This window comes from Trichosurus vulpecula, chromosome 1 (assembly GCF_011100635.1).
Source record: "Trichosurus vulpecula isolate mTriVul1 chromosome 1, mTriVul1.pri, whole genome shotgun sequence".
Taxonomy (NCBI): Eukaryota; Metazoa; Chordata; class Mammalia; order Diprotodontia; family Phalangeridae; genus Trichosurus; species Trichosurus vulpecula.
This window is the reverse complement of record NC_050573.1, coordinates 100,156,915-100,179,138: the sequence shown is the minus strand read 5'-3', so window position 1 is coordinate 100,179,138 and position 22,224 is coordinate 100,156,915. Positions and strand designations below refer to the sequence as shown.

General features: G+C 40.8%; 1 pseudogene; it reads left to right on the top strand.

Annotated features, from left to right (window-relative positions):
• Positions 1–8,233: 8,233 nt before the first annotated feature.
• On the top strand, positions 8,234–9,154 carry LOC118834271 (annotated as a pseudogene).
• Positions 9,155–22,224: the final 13,070 nt, after the last annotated feature.

Sequence of the window (22,224 nt, the reverse complement as noted above, 5' to 3'; positions counted from 1 at the left end):
CCATATCAAGGGTCTCCTAAAACAATGAAATCACAAGGAGAAGAATAAGCTTGGCCACATAATTCCATTGTAGGTAAAGGAACACACAAGGAAAGGTGTCTCATGGAAACTGGCCCCAAGTCCCAAAGAATTCTGGGATTGCTGTGTTTCTCTTGACCTTGAACTAGAGAGTCAAACTCTGAGGTTTCAGTTTCCAAGAACTGACAGAACATTTACTTCACAAGAGTGTTGCAGGTATTCATGTGATATGCCATGTAATAATTATACTTGGAAAAATAAACAAACAAATCTCATGAAGCCAAAAAATGGAACAATGCCTGCAAAGTGAACTTTTAAAATAAGGTGTGGATTCCTTAGGAGAAAGACATCACTGTTTTACATGTGCTGGCTTCCAACTTGTTGACACAACTTTGTACATGTTTCTAAGAAGAGACAGAAGTCAAATTCATTTTCATCTATACTCTCTTTGTCTCAAAAAAGAATGGGTGGAGTCTGAAAATTGTAGAGCTGTGAGCCTGACTTCTATTCCTGTCAAAATTCTAGCACACAATATTAAAGAGATGGTTTGTGAACAATTAAAAAAGAAACCAGTGACCAGTGTGGGTCAACATGGTTTTGTCAAGGCTAACTTCATTTCCTTTGCTTCCCAAGGTTATTTAGATAGTTAAATTAAGGAATTCAAGGGGCAGCTAGGTGGTGCAGTGAGTAGAGCACTGGCCCTGGAGTCAGGAGGACCTGAGTTCAAATGTGACCTCAGACACTTGACACACTTACTAGCTTGTGACCTTGGGCAAGTCACTTAACCACAATTGCCTGTCCTTCCCCCCTGCAAAAAAAAATTAAGGAACTCCAAAGAGATACTATGTTTATATCAAAGTATTTGATAAATTGTCTCAAACTATTCTCAAATGCAAAAGTAGAGAGATGTGAGTTAGACAATAGTATACACTTGGGTAGATTTGCAATTGGTTAAATGACCAATTAGTCAGTGATGGAACAATGATATCTTAGAGGAAGGTATCTATTGTAGTGCCTTAGGAATCTGTCCTGGATATTATGCTCTTCGACATTTTTTAAATGACTTGACTGAATGCATAGAAGGAATGCTTGAAAAATTTACTTCTGTCATGAAGTGTGGAGGGATGTCTAATACATTGGATAATAGATTTTAAATTAAAAAAATGATTTTGATAAACTAAAATGTGCTAAATATTAAAAAAATGAATATATATGAATGTAATATCTTTTACCTACATTCAAAAAGTCAATTTTGGAAGTACAGGATGGGGAATGTATGGCCAGAAACAAGTTCGTGTGAAACAGAGATGGGATTTTAGTGGTTTGTAAACTCAATATGAGTCAACAGTATGACACAGAAGTAAAAAAACAAAAACCACCTAATTCTCTTTTAGGTTATCTTGAGAATTATATTGTTTAGAAGGAATGAAGTGATAGTTCGCCTGTATTATGCCCAGGTTGAACAATACCTCGAGTACTGTGTTCAATCCTGGATGTCATATTTTGGTAAGGTCATAAATAAGCTGAGGCATATCCAGAGAAGAATAGCTAGAATGTAAAGAGGATTGGAGAATGTACAATATGAAAGTCATTAGAGGATTTGGGGATTTTTACCTTAAGAAAGAGAAGCATATGAAGGAACATGATAGCAATTTTTAACTATTTGAATGTTTGTCATGTAACTGATAGATTGGACTTGTTCTGGCTGGACCTGAAGAGTAGAACTAGGAACAACATGTCACAGGAAGGTAGATTTAGCCTTGATATAAGATGACATCCAGAAGTGGACATGGTGCTGCAGATGTGGCTTGAGGTTCTTTTGAACTTGGCAAGTCTGATTCATCGTGACAGTTGAAATGGATGTGGTATTCTCAGAGGAGAAGTAGGCTTTAGTTGAAGCAGTGATGTGGGCAGAGTATTAGTTGAAAGTCTACAGTTATAGTTGAGTTTGTTGAGAACAGAGCAGGGCACAGTGGGATGAGCTAGAAGATTCACGTATTGCTTTGAAGGGGTCCTAAGAATGAACTGATTTGTTTAGAATTGGGATGAGAAATCAAGAGAAGATAATATGACTATGAGGCTTCCATCTAATCAGGACAATGGAAGGTTGATTGAAGTATCATGCTTTGTCTGCAGAATGAAAGAATAGACTAGCAAAATTAATTAATCCCCACATATAAGTTAAATAAAATAAGTTAAAGGAGTGGATCTAATTAACTCCATTGGTGGAATTTGAAATTCCGCTGTTTTGGAATGGTCTACCTTTCTGTCCGTTCTGGACTCTTAATTTTCTTTCCACTCCTTAAGTGTGGGTGTTTGACTCCATTTTATCTTTAACCATCTTCTTTTGTCTTTCTGTACTTTGTGGGTGATCTTCTTTATTCCGATAGGTTCAATAGTCATTTCTATGGAGATGATGTTCAAGTCTATGTTTCTATTCCTAACCTCTCCTCTCAGACCCAATATTTCCAAATGCCTGCTGGATATCCCTACCTAAATATTTATCAATACCTCAAACCTCACATGCCTAAAACTGAACTTCCCTCCCTGCCCCCAAGCCTGCCCTTCCTTCTAACTTATCAACAGCTTACCTTCTCTATATCTGTTGAAGGTACCATGCTCCTACCAGCCATCTAGGCTCATAACCTCAACGTTATCTTTGATTCTTTCTCCTCCTTTGTCTCTAAATCCAGTCAACTGCCAAGACCGATTGATTCTACTTTCAAATTATTTCTTGCACCTGTTCTTTTCCCTTGTTGTGGGTATTTTCAAAATTATCCAGTCCACAAGAAAAAAACAACCCAACACTGAGGCAGAGCTCTGAGCTGATGGTACTTTATTAAAGGGTCGATGGTCCCCTCTAATGAAATAGACCTCAGATCTTCCTCACAATCTGAGATGTCCCCTTCCTCTGAGGCCTTAGATTTATAGTGCTTGATGCCTGGACAATATAGGTGGAGCAGGCCAAAAACACAGAGTCTGATTGGTGGATAGACCTTGCCATTGAGCCTCCAGGAAGATCTACACAAAATACAGAATCCATTGCTAGTGAAAAGTGAGTTCATGAACAAACCTTAACAGATCTATCTTGACCTTCCAGAAGGTCCCACCAAGTCGATGAACAGGCTCATGGGGTTGGACTGATAAGCAGATGTCAAAACATCTACATGGACCAACAGGCCAGTAGAAGGTCAGGCCACAGGCCGGCAACTAGGGCCACTCATTGGCTATGTGCTCATGTTCATTTCTGCATGTTGGGAAATAGAAGGATGACAAGGGACAGAGGGGCAACAAAGATAGTTGGGGGACTTTCCGTGTAACTGAGCCACCTCTGTTCCAACCGGCCTTGATCACTGTAATAAGGAAAAACAAGGGTGGAGGTCCTCTAGTTAACCTCCTATGATTAATTAAATGAACTTACAATCTACGGTTCGTAGCTCTGAGGCCTACTATCAGAACTTATAATCACCACCCCTATGGAATCATATCAAATTGATTACTACTAATTGGAATTGAATAGGAGTCTAATAAAATAGGGGTGCAATTAATCATTGATCACACCATTCACAATACTGCCCCTTAGTTCAGTCCCTCATCATCTCTCACTTGGACTAACTAATCTTCCTGCCCACAGTTTATCCACTTTCCAGTATATCCTGCATACTGTTGTACTGGCAATCAAGATGGGCTCTTAGCACTTATTCAACCAAGTGCCCTTGAAGAGTTTGGCCTTTATTTCCTTGATTAAATTAGGAGTCCTTGATGACCTCTTTGCCTCAAGGGAAAGCCTAGTTTACATGGGTTTGAGTGACATGTTTGTGACATCAGAGGCTTTTATACCACGTGGGTTTAAGTCGCATTTTTGCGATGCTTTTAGGTCAGGTGGGTGAATTGTATGTGTGACTCATCTTTGACCCTGAACAAGATATAAACCCAGAGGTTGGCTTTCTCTTTTGGAGCTCTGAGCTGCAGCAGGAGTGGTGCTTGACTCTAGGCCAGCCGTTGTTATGAGCTCCACGGCTTTGATGTTGATGCTTCTCTGGTAACTGTGCATTGTGATTTTGTCAGACAGAAATCTGTCTGTTGATTCGTGTTCATTTGCTCTGTTTATATTTGCTCTGAAGCTCAGGGTGCTGGCTTTTCCCCTTGAGCTGAGTGAATGATATTTGTATGCTGGATTAAAGTAAGGTTGTTAACCCCTTAACCTTGCTTTCCTTAGTAAAGCAGATCAAAAGAATCTGGGCTTGCAGCATTCTGTGTGCTGGTTGTTGTCGGTTTTTCACCCCCACAGCAGCTGCTAGCCGAATTGTTGAAACAATTGTTGCCTAAGTAAACTTCCCAAGGCCCTGCTATGATTATAACTCCTCTACTAAAAACAAAATAAAATATATTGCCTACCAAATAAAGTATATATTGTATATCCTAGCATGCAAGGTCTACCATAATCTGACTCTAACTTATCTTTCCTGCCTGATTACATTCTACTTCCCTTGATCCCTTTTACTCTATCCTCCTGAGAAGACTAGACCCAGAAGAAGAGGAGAGTCAGATGGGGCCCTTTGGTGAAATGCCAGAAAGCTCCCTTCCGCTCCCTTCCCTTCCCTTCTCTTCCCTTGTCTTCCCTTCCCTTGTCTTCCCTTCCCTTGTCTTCCCTTCTCTTATCTTCCCTTGCCTTCCCTTCCCTTCTCTTGTCTTCCCTTGCCTTCCCTTCCCTTCTCTTCCCTTCCCTTCTCTTCCCTTCCCTTTGCTTCCCTTCCCTTCTCTTCCCTTCCCTTCCCCTGCTTTCCCTTCCCTTGTCTTCCCTTGTCTTCCCTTCCCTTGTCTTCCCTTCTCTTATCTTCCCTTGCCTTCCCTTCCCTTCTCTTGTCTTCCCTTCTCTCCCCTTCCCTTCTCTTCCCTTCCCTTCCCCTGCTTTCCCTTCCCTTGTCTCTTCCCTTGTCTTCCCTTCCCTTGTCTTCCCTTCCCTTATCTTCCCTTGCCTTCCCTTCCCTTCTCTTGTCTTCCCTTGCCTTCCCTTCCCTTCTCTTCCCTTCCCTTCCCCTGCTTTCCCTTCCCTTGTCTTCCCTTCCCTTGTCTTCCCTTCCCTTGTCTTCCCTTCTCTTGTCTTCCCTTCTGTTCCCTTCCCTTCTCTTCCCTTCCCTTCCCCTGCTTTCCCTTCCCATGCCTTCCCTTCCCATGCCTTCTCTTCCCTTCCCTTCCCTTCTCTTCCCTTCCCTTCCCTTCCCTTCCTTTCCCTTCCCTTCCCTTTCCCTTCCCTTTCCAATTCCATGTGACTATAATTGGGGCAGTGATAATGATAATAATAATTATAATGGTGATGAGGGAGGTGTCTGAATAGACAAGAGGAACCATAAATTAAAGTGAAGCTTCCATGGTCTCCAATGTCATTTGAGAGCCACCTGAGCTTTGGTTTGTAATGGATTCCAGAATTAATAAAATGAGGAAAACAAGGATCAAAGCTTATTTCTGATAATACCCATCTGCATGATGCTGGGATCAGCTGGCTTGGTCCATTTCTTTTTAACATCAAATATTCATTAGTTCCTGGAAATACATACCTTTTTAGACAGGCTAGGAAGTCATGACATCCACTGGCCTGTGGAAAGGACTAACTGTAACTGCCAGGGAAGGTCCTGGGTGAGACTGTGAAGGAGGTGAAATTCATTCTAATCAGCATCTGTCTTCCACCCCCTCCAAGGGAAGCTAAAAAGAGGCCGTTAACCCAGCAACAAACTCCCGGGGAGATAAATTTGTAGTGGCCTCCCCATCATGCCAACATTCAAATTATAATGTGAGGGTTGGTTAGTTTGCTATATTCCATCCCTTAGAACTACATCTCTCAGCTCAAAAAGCCAGGCTTCACCATTCCTCCCCTTCCCACCCTTGCCTCTGCTTCTTTCTTCCTCTTCCCTTTTCTCTTGTGCCTTTAATGGTGACTTTCAGCTCCCCACCTGGAGCCACGTTCTCCTGATTGGTGAGAGTTCGTGATTCTAGCAAGCCCCAGGCCTGACCACATTTCACCCTGGTCATCTTCCGTATTCTTACCATTCTGCTATATGCATTCTGCCACCTTTCCATTATAAAATCAACACTAGTATACCTGGAAAGTGAATGCAAATTGATTGCCTATGAGTGTACTCACCATCTCTGTGATTTTACAGACCAAAACAACCCCCCCGCCACCACCACCAGCCACAACCTTCCTACAGGTTTTGTCTTCTTCAGTGCTTGAGGTCAGGGGCTGTCTTACTATTTGCATGTAGGTGGCACAGTGGATAGCGGAAGATGAGTTAGAATCCTGCCCCAGACACTTACTAGTTGTGTGACCCTGGAGAAGTCATTTTACCTCTCCATGGCTCAGTTTTTCCATCTGTGAAATGGGCATAATTATAGCACCTACCTCCCAGGACTGTTATGAGGATAAATTAAGATATCTATAATGTGCTTTGCAAACCTTAAAGAACTGCATAAATGCTAGCTAGCTAGCTAGTAGTAGTAGTAGTTGTACTAGTAGTAGTAGTAGAAGTAGAAGTAGTAGTTGTACCCCCAGCACTTACCATAGTACCTGCAACATAGTAAGCACTTAACAAATGCTTTTTAATTCATTTGTTTACTGAGGTTTTCTCATTAAAACTCAATAATAGCTCCTACCCTTCCCAACCTCCCCACCCCTGCCCCTGATTTCCCCTAGGAATATGAGTTCAGTTCATGTCTAGGGTTTCCCCACAAAAGGAAAAAAAAGGGGCCTCAGTTTCCATATAAGCACTCATACTACAAGACACTAAATATAGGACAGATTTTGTTTAACCCAACAGAAGATTTGAAAGATTTATGCCCAAGCCCCTAACTGGTCAGGAGACTTCTTATCCTCTACTGGTCTCTCTCTTCTCACAGAAATATATATATATATATATATATATATATGTATATGTATATATATATATGTGTATATGTATATATATATGTATGTATATATATATATATTACACACTATTCATGGGATAAGTGAAGGAAGAGGACTAAAATATTCCTCCTCCAGGCCTCTAAACCTTGGATCCGGGCCTTAAAGCTTCTGCCTCTATGTCTCTGGTCCTGGTGAGTGGTTCCTGTATTCTCCATCACTTGATGCTATTGCCCTTCTGTCTCTGTTGCTATCTTCATGGGAGTTAGACTTGCTTTCTTCCTTCTATGTGCCAACCTCTGGTAAGTGTTCTCTCTCTCACTGTAAAGGCCCGGCCCAACGGCTAGATGAAATGTTTGAATTTCACATAAAGGATGGAAGCCAGGGTTCTGGTCATGCTGGAGGGGGGAGCATATAAACGATGTTTGGAAAGTAGAATCAACAGGACTTAGTAATGATTGGATAAGGGGGATGAGAGAGAGAGAGAGAGACAGAGACAGAGAGAGAGACAGAGCGAGAGACAGAAAGAGAGGAATTGAGGATGACACCTATATCGTGAGCTTCAGTGACTAGGAGGCTGGTGATGTCCACAATAATAGAGAAGTTAGGAAGATGGGAAGGCTTGGGGGGAAAGATAATAAATTCAGTTTTGGACATGTGGGGTGAAAATGTCTTGGGGACATCAAGTTCAAGATGTCCAATAAGAAGTTAGAGATGTGAGACTAAAGGTTGGGAAAGACGTTAGGACCAGACAAGCAGATCTGAGAGCCGTTCTACATAGAGATGGGAATTGAAATCATGAAAGTTGATGGAATCACCAAATGAAATTGGATAGAGGAAGAGACAACTGTTCAGGATGGACTCCAGGCCAGTGGGTAGGATCTAGATGAAGACTGAGGAGTAGTTAGATAGTTGGAGTATCAGGAAAGAGAAATATCACAAAAACTTAGAAGAGAGTACAAAGGGTAAAAGGCTAGAGGGATGTCAGGAAGGATAAGGATTGAGAAAAGGACATTAGATTCAGCAATTAAGAGATCTTTGGTAACTTTAGATAGAGCAGTTTTAGGTTAATAATGAGATTGAAAGCCAGGCTGGAATTAAGAGAGTGACAACAGGGCATCGAAGCGCAAGCACGCACGAGGGCTCCATTTCCCTTTCCTCCCTCCTCCCCTTCCTTCCTTTCCTGTCCCGTCTCTCCCCCCTTTCCCCCCCATCTTTGACTCAAGAGAGACCGGACAGCACCGAATCAGCTGCTGCAGAGTGGGTGCAGGTGGTGGCTCCTGAGTGTGTGGGTGCCTTGGTTTTTAGACTGGTGATGCTGCAGCAATGGCAGAGTATGGAATCTCACCTGGGCAGTGTGTGGCGGTGATCTGGGATGGGTCTTCTCCAGTGGAGGCTCTGAAAAGTCTGGTGGATAAACTACAGGAACTGGCTGGGGTTGAGAGTCCTGTGTCTGTTACAATCTGAGCACAAAGTATCCAGCTTCGATGCTGTTCTGTTGGATCTGGTTCCGGGAAGCACAATGCTGCATAACACGGAGATTTTGGCAGAAGTTGCTAGGATCCTTCTACCAGGTGGAAAGAGCCAGTGAAGACGACCTCAGTTTTATGAAAGCAAAGTGAACTCAACAGCCAAGCTATGCTCAACCCTGACACTCTCTGGGCTTGTGGAAGTGAAGGTGTTGCAGAGGGAGTCCTTAACCCCAGAGGAGGTACAGTCAAGACAGGAGCACCTGGGTTACCAGAGTGGCGTCTTGGTCTCTGTTCAAGTCACAGGCAAAAAACCACGCTTTGAAGTATGCTCTTCTACCCAGCTTAAGCTTTCCTTTCCCAAGAAGTCTGCTGTATCAGAGAAACCTGCCACTGACTTGAATGCTGCCAAGCTGCAGACACTCTCAGCCAACACCATGAATGATGATGGCATGGATCTCATTGATTCTGATGAACTGTTGGATCCAGACGATTTGAAGAAGCCAGATCCAGCTTCCCTATGTAGTGCTTCATGTAGAGAAGGGACAAAAAGGAAGATCTGTAAAAATTGCACGTGTGTCTCAGCAGAAGAACTGGAATAGGAGAAAGTGAAGGAGCAGAAGAGATCTCAACCCAAGTCAGCTTGTGGAAATGGTTATTTGGGGGATGCCTTCCACTGTGCCAGCTGCTTCTACCTTGGGATGCCAGCCTTTAAACCTGGGGAGAAAAATCCTGTTGAGTGAAAAAAAATCTTCATGATGCCTAAAAGGCAAAATCACTGGGACTTGTGGGGGTTATTCCATTCCCAAAACTGACTCCAGATTCATTTCAGGAACCCTTCAAACCCTACCTTGTCTCATGCCTCCCTGCCTATACACCATGCTGGGATCCTAGATGGGGTTGGCTTGGTAGACACACAGAAATTTGGGTTATATATGCTGCTAGGAACCAAAGGACTAAGATATGATCAGCCAGGTTAATTTGTGTTGGGCTATCTGATTCTTCAGTGGGACCTGAACTGAAGGTATAGAGAATTTCCATCTAATTAATGCCGGCAGAAAGGAGATATGTACACTGGAGAAGTTGCCCTCTTTGCATTAGTATTTGGTAACTTGATCACACTGTATTTGGGACCTGAACCCAAACTCCCTGTCGGTTTGGATCATATCACCCTAGAACATAGTTATCCTTTAATGTTAAACTTCTGTGATTTATTGCCAGACCACAGATCTCCCTGCTAAATTTATCGATAATTAACTACTCGTTCTATGAGTAAGCATGTTTGTTCAGTTTGTAGTTATTGGAAAAGATAGCCAAATGTTGTAAGAACTCCTTACAGTAACTAGCTTCCAGTCCAAAAGGATTTCTGAAACCTTTTGAACCATTCATATTTTTGAGTCAAACTCAGCCTCACTGTTTCAGATCATTGTTATTGTGATCTGGCCATTAGTGAATTAGTGTAGGAGCTGTGTCCTTTTTCCATAATTGTGATGTCCTGTGATGAAGTCTTCCTAAAGCACCAAGAGAAGAAAGAGCAGTGAACACAAAGAATGCCAACAGCTCATGAGGTTTTTGGTCTTGGGGAAGGCAATCACTCTCACTATAATTGAGAAACTGAAATTTATCTGGCAAATGACTTGTGTATTACAACCTTTTTTCACAATTTGCTTCAATAATTTATGGGAATTTTTCTACTTTTTATCCAATGTAGGCTCTAGGAATCCTCCATTTAGAACACAAACTAAAAATATTTATTTAATTATTCTAAAAAAATGATTTTGTTTCTTCAACCTAGGAACTCCCTCTACTGATACAAGGGACAATCCCTCCTCCCTTCAATGGATGACCTTCTCTATTGGTTGTAGCTAAAAAGAAATAATACATCACCCAGGGGCCATACTTCTGAGGACTGAGTCTTTCTAAGCATAGGTCAGCTGACTCTTGGATGACAGAAACATAATTGGATGGGATAGGTAATATGGTGGATCATGGATAGATCACTGGGCCTGGAGCTCTGGAAGCCCTAAGCTCACTCACTAGCTAGCTATGTAATCATTGGCAGATCATCTCTAGCTATCTCGATGTCCTCATTTGCAAAATGGGGATAATAATAGAATCTACCTTCTGGGGTTGTTATAAAGATAAGTGCTATATAAGTGCTAGTTATTATTATTATTAATATCTTTCCAGATTGGTAGGACCTATCAGAGTCTGTCCTCCACTGGCATAGACTTTGAGAACCCAAAGTTAGCCTGTACTACCGTAACTGGGACTGGCTTGACTTTGCTTTGTGCATAGTCAGATCACCTAAGGTGGAGGTACCTTGCTTCGGAGACAAGACATTCAGGGTTCCTCCACCATGTTGTTGGTGGGAATGACTTCTTTCCATTGGTTGTATAGCCAGAATGGGCTGCATCTTTAAAAACTGCCAGGCTGGGTGTCCAGACACAGCATGAATGCCAGGTAACTGACTGGAGGGCAGGGGTGGGGAAGGGATACCTTCCCTTCTTCTCATCTTTTAAGTCTCATGTCACTAGAAATGGTCCTGGGGTTGTTTCAATTGCTGTTTTTGGTTGTAGGTGCAGGCAGTGGAGTCCCCACTGCACTGGAGAGCTTGAGCTATGCAGACTTGAGAGGCACAATTCTGGGCTGGATATTATGGTCAGCCCTACTAAGCAAACCTAGAGAAGCACAGGTGCTTGGGACTCAAGCAAAGTGGGGAGTTGGGAGCTGGACTTGTAACTTGATGGGACTGTTGCTTATATAAGAACTGAGCTAAGCTATGAACCTAAATCAGAGCATGAGGTGATGGTGGTGGGGAGAGATTATGCCCTCAGGTGTTTCCCTCAGGGGAAGTATTTATATATTTATTCTTGCTATATCTTTGAAGCAAATATTCTTTTGTAAAAGCAAATCTGACTGTTAAGTGGTTAAATTAAACTGGGAGGCACTGGACCCCTAAAATTGGGGGAACACTATCAGTGGGGATTGGAGCCAATGGCAAAGAGCCTAGACACCCCAGATCCTCTCAAGAGCATTAAAGAACTCTGGGGGAGAGGTTAAATATAACACACCTAGGCTTTAGGCAGTGAGGGCCAGAGTAACTATTGTTATACTATGATGTGTCATTGGATAAAACTTTAGTGGAGAGATCAAAATATTTAGGGAAATCAAAGTAGATAACCTAGTTAAAAACCTAATTATTGAGTCTATTATAAAAAGCTTTGAGAGTACTTATTTCTTCCCTGGCTATTCTACTTGAAGAGTACTGATAGAGATCTTCACAGAGCTACATTATCAGATAAGAGTATACTGAATCTAGCCTGGGGTTTAATCCCTTTTCTGCATGATAGCTCTTCACATATTTGAAAATTGCTATAACAACCGCTCCAGTTCTTCTCTTCTCTGGGCTAAACATCTTCAGCTCCTTTTATGGATCTTTGTACAACAATTCTCTTCATTCTTTCCATCATCTTGGTCTCCTTCCTGAATATCCTCTAGCTTATCTATGTCCTTCCCCCTGCCCCAAATGGGATGTCCATATAGTCCAAAGAGGTTAAGTTAAAGACAGAAAGTCACCATATACACCAAAATAATCATGATAGCACTTTGTGGTTGCACTAACTGGGTGAAGAAGTAAATGCCTGCCAACTGGAGAATGGCTAAACAAATTATGATATGTGAATATAACGGAATATTAATGTACCATAAGAAATTAAGAACATGAAGAATTCAAAGAAGTTTAGAAAGACTTATATGAACTGACACAGGGCCAAGCAAATTATATGTATATGACAATGTAAATGGAAAGAGCAAAATAAAGAAAACTTAAGGTTATACAATTACAATGACCAAAAAGTTTGGTCCTGGAGAGCTGAGAAAGTATATCTCTCTCCTTTCCTTGTGCATGTAGGGGAATGTGGGTATGAAACATTGCATGTACTATCAGACACAATTTATATCTTCATTACTTTTGCTGAATTGTTTTTTTCATTTCACATTTTTTATCTCGTCTCTACATACAGCATGAAAGACTTTATAATATATATTATATATATATAACATATGATATATATTAAAGTATATAATTATATACTTTGCTGTAACCTAAGTATACTGTCTAAAATATTCTCCTGGCTTACCAGTCCAGTCTCCTGTAAAAAAGGAAATGAGATTAGTCAGGCACAGTGCACTCTTGATGAAGCCCATCTTAGGTTAGTGGTCACCACTTCCTTTCTAGCTGCTTACAAAACAAGACTTTAATGATGTGTCCTAGAGTTTTGCCAAGAGTTGAAGTCATATTCACTGGTCAATAGTCTACAATGAGTCAACACGCCTTTAATTAAACTGCTTATTGTGTGTCGGCACTGTGCTAAGTAAAAATTGGAGATATAAAGAATGTGAAAAACTCAATCCCTGTTCTCAAGAGGCTCACACTCCAAAGGGGAAGACAACGTGCAATGACCTGCACATAAACAATATAGCATTGTAAATGGAAAGTAATCTCAAAAGGAAGGCACTAGCAGTGGTGAGGATCAGGAAAGGCATCCTGAAAAAGGTGAGATTTTACCTGGGACTTGAAGGAGGCTGCAGAAGCCAGGAGGTCAAGGTGAGAAGGGACAACCTGAGCAAAGTCACAGACCCAGAGATAGAGTATTGTGCCAGCAACAGCAGTAAGGTAGATTCCACCCTCATACCTTTCTTGGAAAATCGAGACACTTGCCCTTTCCATTCCTGTGGCACTGTTCCCACTCTCCAAGGTCTTTCAAAGTTCCTGAACACAGGAACTCAGTAATCACATCCACCACTTGGAGTCTATGTGGGCCTGGTGTCTTAAACTTACAGAGGGAAGCTAGAAGTAATCCTGCACCCCAGTTCCATTTAGCCATTAACCATTGGATTAGCTTTTAAAAAGGATTCTTTACTTCAAAGGTATAACAACAAATACACAGATGTTCCCCCCAACATGTGATGCTTAATCTATCTTACCACCACCACCAAAGCCTAATATTCCAGGGAGGTGAAGGAGATTAGGTTGTTATCTCCATTCCTATATAAGACAGTCGTAGTTCAAAAATTCCCCATTTGGGCAGGCACCTTGGCTTCTCAAGGGTTTCCTTCCAGGCTGGCTAGTTGCGACATCCCACTGGGAATCCTGGCTCACCATGGCTCAAACTCCTGGGTCTGTGAAGATTGTCACGGGAATCTAAATACCGAGAAGGAAAAATGAAACAGAACAGAAACAGAAATACCCCAAGCCATGAAGCCTAAAAAGAGAGTAGAGGGGAAGGTGTCCCCTTCCTGGAGGCAGCAGGATAAAGCTCCAGGAGAAAGAGCAGACTGTTTCAATTTGGCAGTTTTAAAGAGGCAGCTTGTTCCAGACACAGAACAATAGGAAGAGGTTACTTCCACCCACACAGTAGAAGAATGCAGGATACTCCTTCCAGAAACATGGTATCTCCATGTTAGGGGATCTGGACACGCTCTAAGCTCCCATTACAGTTATTTTCAGTTCCAAAGCCTTACTATTTTCATTCTATCACTCAGTGACCAAATAAAATTCTCTTTAAAAGAAGCAAAAACATGAATTAAATATTTTTGCCTTCCCATCTTCATCTCTTATTACATTTCTTCTACCTTGAGCCCAGCCCTATCCTTTCTTTGACCCTCATCTGGCTTCCAACATACTTAGGAGAATCCAATTTTGTTGTCTTTAGCATCCATCATCAATACCAAGTAATTCCAGGCTTTTGTGTTCTACCCTATTTTTCCAGTATTCATCTTCAGTGACCTCCCCTTACTTCCATCTTCCATATATGCCTTTGCACAACCTGAATTAGCTAATGAATTCCCTGTATAGTCAAGCTGCTTTCTTTAAGGCATCTCCCCCTTTTTCTCCTTCCCAGAATGATTTCTGGTGGAAGATTCCATACTCCTTGATCCCTTGTAGAATGTTACTGGGCCATTGGATCCTATTTATTTTTTCTCTGAACCTTTTGAAATCTGTTCTACTGAAATCTAGGGTAGAGTCAATTAGTCAACGAGCATTTACTGAGCACTTACTATGTGCCAAGCACTGTGAGAAGTGCTGGGAATACAAATACAGACAAAAAGGGACAGTTTTTGCTCTCAAGGAATTCATATTCCAATGGGGGAAGAAAAGATGCAAAAAGAAGATGAAAAGGGAGGGTGTTGAGGGGAGAGGGGCATGGAGTCCAGACAGCAGCCTAGGTAGAAAGGAAGAGATGGCTGGCCTAGGTGTCCTCCTCGTTGGTCAGAATCATATTTTAAAAAGTAGTTCACCGTATCACTTCTTCTGACTTCTGAAGAATTTTCCAATTTACTTTTCATTGTCTTCCTCATGCTACGCCCTTCCCCCCTGATGATACCTTGAATCCATTTTGTCCTCTCCCCTCAGTAGACTTTAAACTCCTTGAGGGCAGGGACTGTTTCACTTTTTTCTGTGTATCCCTAGCACCTAACACTCTTGCATGGAAGTCCCTAAATATCAAACGATATATTATTTTGATTTAGAGGGTTTTTTTAAAAAAAACTTCTTTTTTACTACATTTTCTGATGCCATGGACATTGATGTACAAATGTCATCCTATAAGTAGGCATTTAATAAATGTTTGTTGAGTTGAATCAGGTACAAGTATCTTCATGATATTCTCTTTGCTTTAGTACATCAGATGCATATGAAAAGGGAGATGGGTAGGTGTCCTTGAAATGATGTTTCTTGCTTCCTTTATTCACACAAAAGTCCTACTCTGATGCCTCTACATGAAATGTAGGTAATTTCTGTACCCTCAAAGACAGTAGAGCATAAACTCTGGCAGTTTCCAGCAAGTCAGAAAGGCTCCAAGTATAGTCCTAGCCACAGACAGTACCAATTGCCCGAGGACAAACCTAGTTAAGTACAGAGGCTGGTCATCATCTTTCTTGGCCATCGCAATCCACAAAACAACACACAGACACACAGACACACACGCACACACGCACACACGTGCTCTCAATCCTTTATGGTCCCTTTCAACTTCCATAGGGATCATGGTGAAGTGATAGAAAAGGGTAAAAAACATACTAAGAACGTAGTTTGCAAGTTTTCTTTTAACATGGATTCAACTGTCAGCACCTCAATGTGAGATCTTTGTCTAATGACCAAGACATTGGGCAGTAAATCATATCAAAATTGACTTTCTTACTACCAGTGAAACTAGAACTCATAAAATTGAAGACAACAGAAGAAAAGCTCCAACTGTCTTCTCAAAGAAGTAAATAAATAATTGGCAGTTAGTTTCATTATTCACCCAAAGGCAACAGGAAATAGTATTTCATTTCATTCCTATTATGACAGTCCATAAAACTGATGGCCCTTTGCTAGATAATCTCTAAAGTCTCCTCTAGCTATGGCATTCAATGTCCTGATGATTCTAATCAATTCAATGAACATGTATTAACTACCTACTATGTATACATTTTCCAGGTACCAGTTTTCTCTTTACTAACTTAATTAGAAAGTAACTTAATTAGGAAGGAAGGAAGAAAGGATGGAAGGAAGGAAATGTTTAAGTGCCTACTATGTGCCAGGCACTGTGCTAGTTCTTTGCAAATTTTATTTCATTTGATCCTCACAGCTTCCCTGGAAGGCAAATGCTCTTATTTTCTCAGTTTTACAGATAAGGTAACTGAGACAGACAGAGAATTGCCCAGGATCACATAGCTAAGTGTCTGAGGCTGGATTTGAACTCAGGTCTTCCTGACTCCAGGCCTAGTGCTCTTATAATAGCACTATATCTGTAGTGGGTGGTGTTGTCATTTTTACTACATTGGTGCAGCTGAGTTATAAAAACAAACTCTCAAATTGCTTGTGCTCTCTTTTATTTCTGTAAAAATTATTTTGTGGTTACATTATGTAAGTTCTGTATGCGTTGGTTATTTTAGAAATGTTTAATGCGTTTAAGTGAAATTTCTCTTCCTATTTTTTCCTACTCTGTTTTCTTATTAATATAGTCAGTTAATAAGTATTTATTAAGTGCCTACTATGTGCCTGGCACTATGCTAAGCTCTGGGGATACAAATAAAGGCAAAAATAGCTCTTATTCATCAGAAGCTCACAATCTAAAGCGGGGGGTGGGGGTGGGGAGAGAACATGCAAATAACTATGTAGAAAAACTATATACAGGACAAACTGAATATAAACACCAGCGGGAAGGCACTAGATTTAAGAGGAATCGGGAAAGGTTTCCTGTAAAAGATGAGGTTTTAGCTGTCACTTGAAGGAAGCCAGGGAAACCAGAAGGCAGAGATGAGGAAGGAGGTAATTGCATACATGGGGGACAGACTGTGAAAATTCCCAGAGCCAGGAGACCGAGTAACTTGTTTGAGAAACACTAAAAAGGCCAATGACATTGGATTGTAAAGAATGTGGAGTGGAATAAGGTTTAAAAAGACTGGAAATGTAGGAGGCAGTCAGATTATGAAGGCTTTTAAAAGTCAAAAGGACAACTTTACACTTAATCCTGGAGGTAATAGGGAGCCACTAGAGAAGGAGGGAGATGACATGGTTAGATCTACACTTTAGGAAGACCACTTTGGTAGCTGATTGGAGAAGAGATTGAAGTAGGGAGACTTGAGATGGGGAGGCCAACTAGAAGGCTATTGCAATAGTTTAGAAATGAGGTGATAAGGACTTACAGCAGGGACATGGCAGAATTAATATGACTTGGCAACTGATTAGGAATGTGAGAGTGAGCAGCTAAAGATGTATTGATTGCAAGCTTGAGTGACAGTGAAGATGGTGGTGCCCTCAAATGTAATATAAAAATTAGGATAAAGGAGTGTTTAAGGGGAAAGATGAGTTCAGCTTTGGACATGTTGAGTTTGTGATGTCCATGGGGCATCTGATTTTATAGTGTGTGGATAGTAAATTTAGGATGGAGTCTGGAGGAAGCCCCAGGAGCCCCAGGACAAAGTAGGAAGACACTGCATGAAATGATTGACAGTAAGAAAGATGACCAACTAACAACTAGATATGTTGGCAACCACCACAGCAAATCTGTGGAGGAAGAGTTCATCTGTGCCTTTGCCAATGAAACCAGTTTTCCTCAAGGATATATAAGGAGGTGAGGTTGTCCCTCCACTCCCACCTAGAGAGGGTAAGAAGGAAGGGGAGAACCTAAGTGGGCAGATACCATAATTAAGGGAACCCAGTAGAACCACAGGGGGTCGTTGATCTGCATCAGAAGTGTGGACAATTGTGTCCCCTTTGCAAGAAAGGGAGACCGCATTCAGTTGAACTATTTAATTGAGGAATTGAGAAGGTAGCAAATGATTGCCAATAATAATAATATTGCTGCTTTTGGGTAGGACCTGCTTATTTTGAAAAGAACTGAGCCAACTAAATCTCCAGGGCTATAACATCTTCCCTTAGGTGGGAGTGTTCTACTGATGAAGCAACCTTCTAGAAGACAACACTGAAGAGCAATTGTAGTGTGTATGTATCTCTCCCCTTCCCATCATATACCAGATGCATTTTATGATGTGTCTGTGCTCAGTACACACACATATGTGCACACACACACACACACACACATACCCCTGCCCTTGAATAGGGGTTGTCTATTCACTGAAAGGGTAGGTGAGTGTATATTAACAGAAATTTGTGTACAACCCAGGCTGCATTTTGTCAAGGTGAGGGGTCCGACCCTGTATCCCATTCTTTTCTCAATGTGTTTAAGAGGCCCAGACACTATATTTGGCAGGAAATCTGGGTGGATAAGAATAGCTGACAGTTTGATGTGCATGTGTGGAATGTGGGAGAGTGGTTGGAGCTAGAAAGACTGATTTGGGAGTCAATCCTATAAAGGTGAAAACTGAACCTTTAGTACTCACTGAGAGAGAAGGGAAGGGAAGGGAAAGGAGGAAGGAAAGGGAACAGAAAGAAAGAAGGGAAGGTAAGAGAAGGGGAGGGGAAGGAATAGAAGGAAGGGGAAAGGAGCAGAGGGGAGGGAGGGGAAAGTCAGCAAAGAAAGTAGAAAAATGGTTAGGTGGCTAGGGAAGAATGTGGAAAGAATAGTGTTATAGAAGCCAAGTTAGGAGAGAGTATCAAGAAGGGGGTGGTCAATTGTGTCAAATGCTAGAGAGATTATTAATGAGATGAGAAAGATGATTCTGTGCTTAGGAGATATGAAAGAAAACATCATCATCATCAGAGTGACAGGGACAGATGTAACGTTGTTAATAGCAGAGGAGTGGGTGACCAGGAAATGGGAGCAGTGATCATAAGCTAGCTTTACTGCCCAGGGATTCTTTATGTAGTACCTCACATAGATCTGAAATCCCTAAATAGTATCCTATGTTCTGGAGCTATTTATATTCCTCCCATAATGCTCCATTAATGTGCAAACATATGCCTAGCACATACAACATAACATCCCAATACAATCACATACATCAAATACCAACACACCAACATTTAACACAAATTTATATACATTATTTTTAGCACCCCTTTCACATTTGTCACTTTGTCAGCTTATGAACATAAAAATGTTAGGTATAACTTGGCTTGTGTCTGATACCATATGGCCTCTGGGGCTCCTTCCAGCTTTTGATCTATGATTCTATGAACTCAGCTATTGCTAGGAAAGACAAGAGAAGTGGCATCAGGAGCTCTCCAAGTGAAGAGAGGGCAGAAGAAATGGAGGGCAGGGCTAGCCATAGTTAAGGGCAAAATCATTCACCATCCTGCAGCCCAGCTCATTGTGGCAAACTGAGATGTATTTAAATAGCTCTGTGCCCTATTACTTGCCTTCCATGAAACAATTGTAAACTGAATATCAGACCTTGATTCTCACTGGCAACTTCTCAGAACTTACTGTGATTCCTAGTTTTGACTTTGCTTCCACATTAGATATATCTTCTCTTTGCCTCAGGTCCATTTAGAAACATGAATGTTTGACAGTCCAGATCTCACCTTGCTTGTTGTGTTTTTGACTCTTACTAATGCAGGGACTTTTTGGCCATCAACATCCCATCCCTCTCACTTTTTTTATTTTCTAATTTTATATTTTTTATATTTTTTTGCCCAGTTACATGTAAAGATTATTTTTAACATCCATTTTAAGTCTCTCTTCCTTCCTCACCTCCCCCACCACAGAGACAGTAAACAATTTTTTGTAGGTTATACATATTCAATCATGCAAAATATTTACCATATTAGTCATGTGAAAGAAGACATGGACCCAAAGAAAAAATCACAAAAAAATTACAGAAAGTGAAAAATAGTATGCTTGAATCTGCATTCAAACTCCATCAGTTCTTTCTCGGGAGGTGGATAGCATTTTTCATGAGTCCTTTGGAATTGTCTTAAATCATTGTATCATGAGAATAGATAAGCTGTTCACAGCTGATCATTGTATAATATTGCTGTTACTGTGTACAATGTTCTGGTTCAGTTCATTGCACTTTGCAACAGTTCATGTAAGTTTTTCCACGTTTTTCTGAAATCCACTGCTCATCACTTCTTTTAGCACAGCAATATTCCTTTATAATCATACCACAATGTGTTCAGCCATTCCCCAATTGATGGGCATCCCCTCAATTTCCAATTCTTTGCCACTACAAAAAGAGCTGCTATAAATATTTTTGTATAAATAGGTCCTTTCCAGCACCTCCTTCTTTTTATATCTCTGGGATATAGACTTAGTAGTGGTATTGCTGGGTCAAAGGGTATGTACAGTTTTATAACCCTTAGAGCATAGTTCCAAATTGCTCTCCAGAATGACTGGGTCAGTTCACAACTCCACCAACAATGTATTAGTGTCCCAATTTTTTCACATCCCCTCCAACAATTATTATTTTCCTTTTCTGTCATATTAGCCAAACTGAGAGGTATGAGGTGGTACCTCAGAGTTGTTTTAATTTGCATTTCTCTAATCAATAGTGATTTAAATAATTTTTTCATATGACTATAGATAGCTTTACCTCTCATTTTCCAAAGTGTGGAAGAGTTTAATCAGCAACAGAAATCCAGCTCAGTCATAGTTCTGGGTAAGTGTCCAATCTGATCTGACCTAGGGATGGAGCTAGGGGACAGGGGAGCAGTATAATCTGCTCATTTTGTATCAAAGCCCCCTACTAGACTCTAAGCTTTATGAAGGCAGGGATCATGTATTGCCTAGAAGTATCTATCATCCTAGCACTTGTATACTGTTCTGTGCATAGTAGGTTCTTATTAAACTACAATTGACTTCAATGGAAGTGGATATCTGATATACTGAAAGATCTGAATGTTTAGATATAAGTGAGATTGATGGCAAAACTTTTACCTCCTCATTTTTCTTTAGGTGGGCCAAAGTGTTTCTTCTCTAATCGCTTCTAATCCCTGAAGCTTTCTCTCCTTTTCTTTGTTTTTTAAAAAAATATTTTATTTTTAATTTATGGAATAAAACAAGCATTTCCATAACATAGTACAATAAAAAAGATGATTGCACCTGAAACTGTCAATCTACTATGCACAACTGCTATTCCTTTCAAATATACAACAAAAGTATCATGTAAATTTCTTTTTTTTCCCTATCCCCTTTTCAAACTCTCTTGTAGGCCTTTAAATCTCTTTTGTTGTTGGGTGGTATCTGACCCTTTGTGACTTTGTTTTCTTGGCAAAGATACTGGCGTGTTCTGCCATTTCCTTCTCCAGCGGATTAGGGCAAGCTGAGATTGAGTTAGCAGAGCTAGTAAGTGTCTGAGGCTGGATTTGAACCCAGGTCTTCTTGATTCCAGGCTGGGTACTCTGTCCACTGAGCCACTTAGCTGCCCTTTAGATCTCTACCCACATTCAAAACTAATTTTCTCTATGCCCTACTAGGCAGCATGTCCCCAAGGCACTTTGGAATGACTGTCTTATTCATCTTTGTTTAGCATTATTTTACTCTAAATTGTTAATGACTGAATTCAGTACTATTAGCATTTCATAGAGGGCACAGGGGAAGACAAAGTCTCAACTCCAAAGAATGATTTTCTAGTAGTGCAATTTCAGATAATGTATTAGGACCTATAGGAGATATATTTTTGGAAGGCAGTTTTGGGGACTTGAAAAAGTACTAGCAAAAAAAAAAATAGCAATTCCTGTTCATATAGTATTTTAGGGTTTCCAAAGGACTTTTTTCCAATAACCCTGTGAAGTAGATAGTATAAGTTTCATTCCCATTTTGCTGATGAATAAACTGAGAATGAGAGAGTTGAAATTATTGTCTAAGGTCATAGAACCAATTAATGGAAGATTTGAAATTGAACCCAGGCATTCTGATTACAATTCCATTGCTGTTTCCTTCACACTAAGATTTCGAGGTGACCTGTTCTACCGTGATGTAAGATTGGCCCTAGATTTTAATCATCTCCCTCTTCAGTGCCAGTGATCAGATAAACCGGGCATTTCATCCCTCTGCCCCAAAGGGTTTCCAAGAATTAAACATTGTTCCAAAGTAGCATAATGTAATGGGAAGAGCACTGGGTGAAAGTCAGGAAACCTGCGTTCCAGTCCAGACAGTTATTCATTTGTTATGTGACCTTAGACAAGTCATTTCTCCCTTCTGGGCCTTGGTTTTTCCTTCTGAGATAAAAGAATTCGACTTGGTGACATTCTTTCTAATTCCAAAGTTCTAATTCCAGCTTTAGTTTCTTTTTGGATGAAAGAGTTTCAAATACAGTCAGTAAAAGGTTAATTCAATCTTGTTATGTGACAATAAATCAAGGCCTTGAAAAGAAAGAAAGCTGCGGTTTCAGTATGTGACCACAGACAGGAACTCAAAGGCATGTTGCTTATTCATTTGA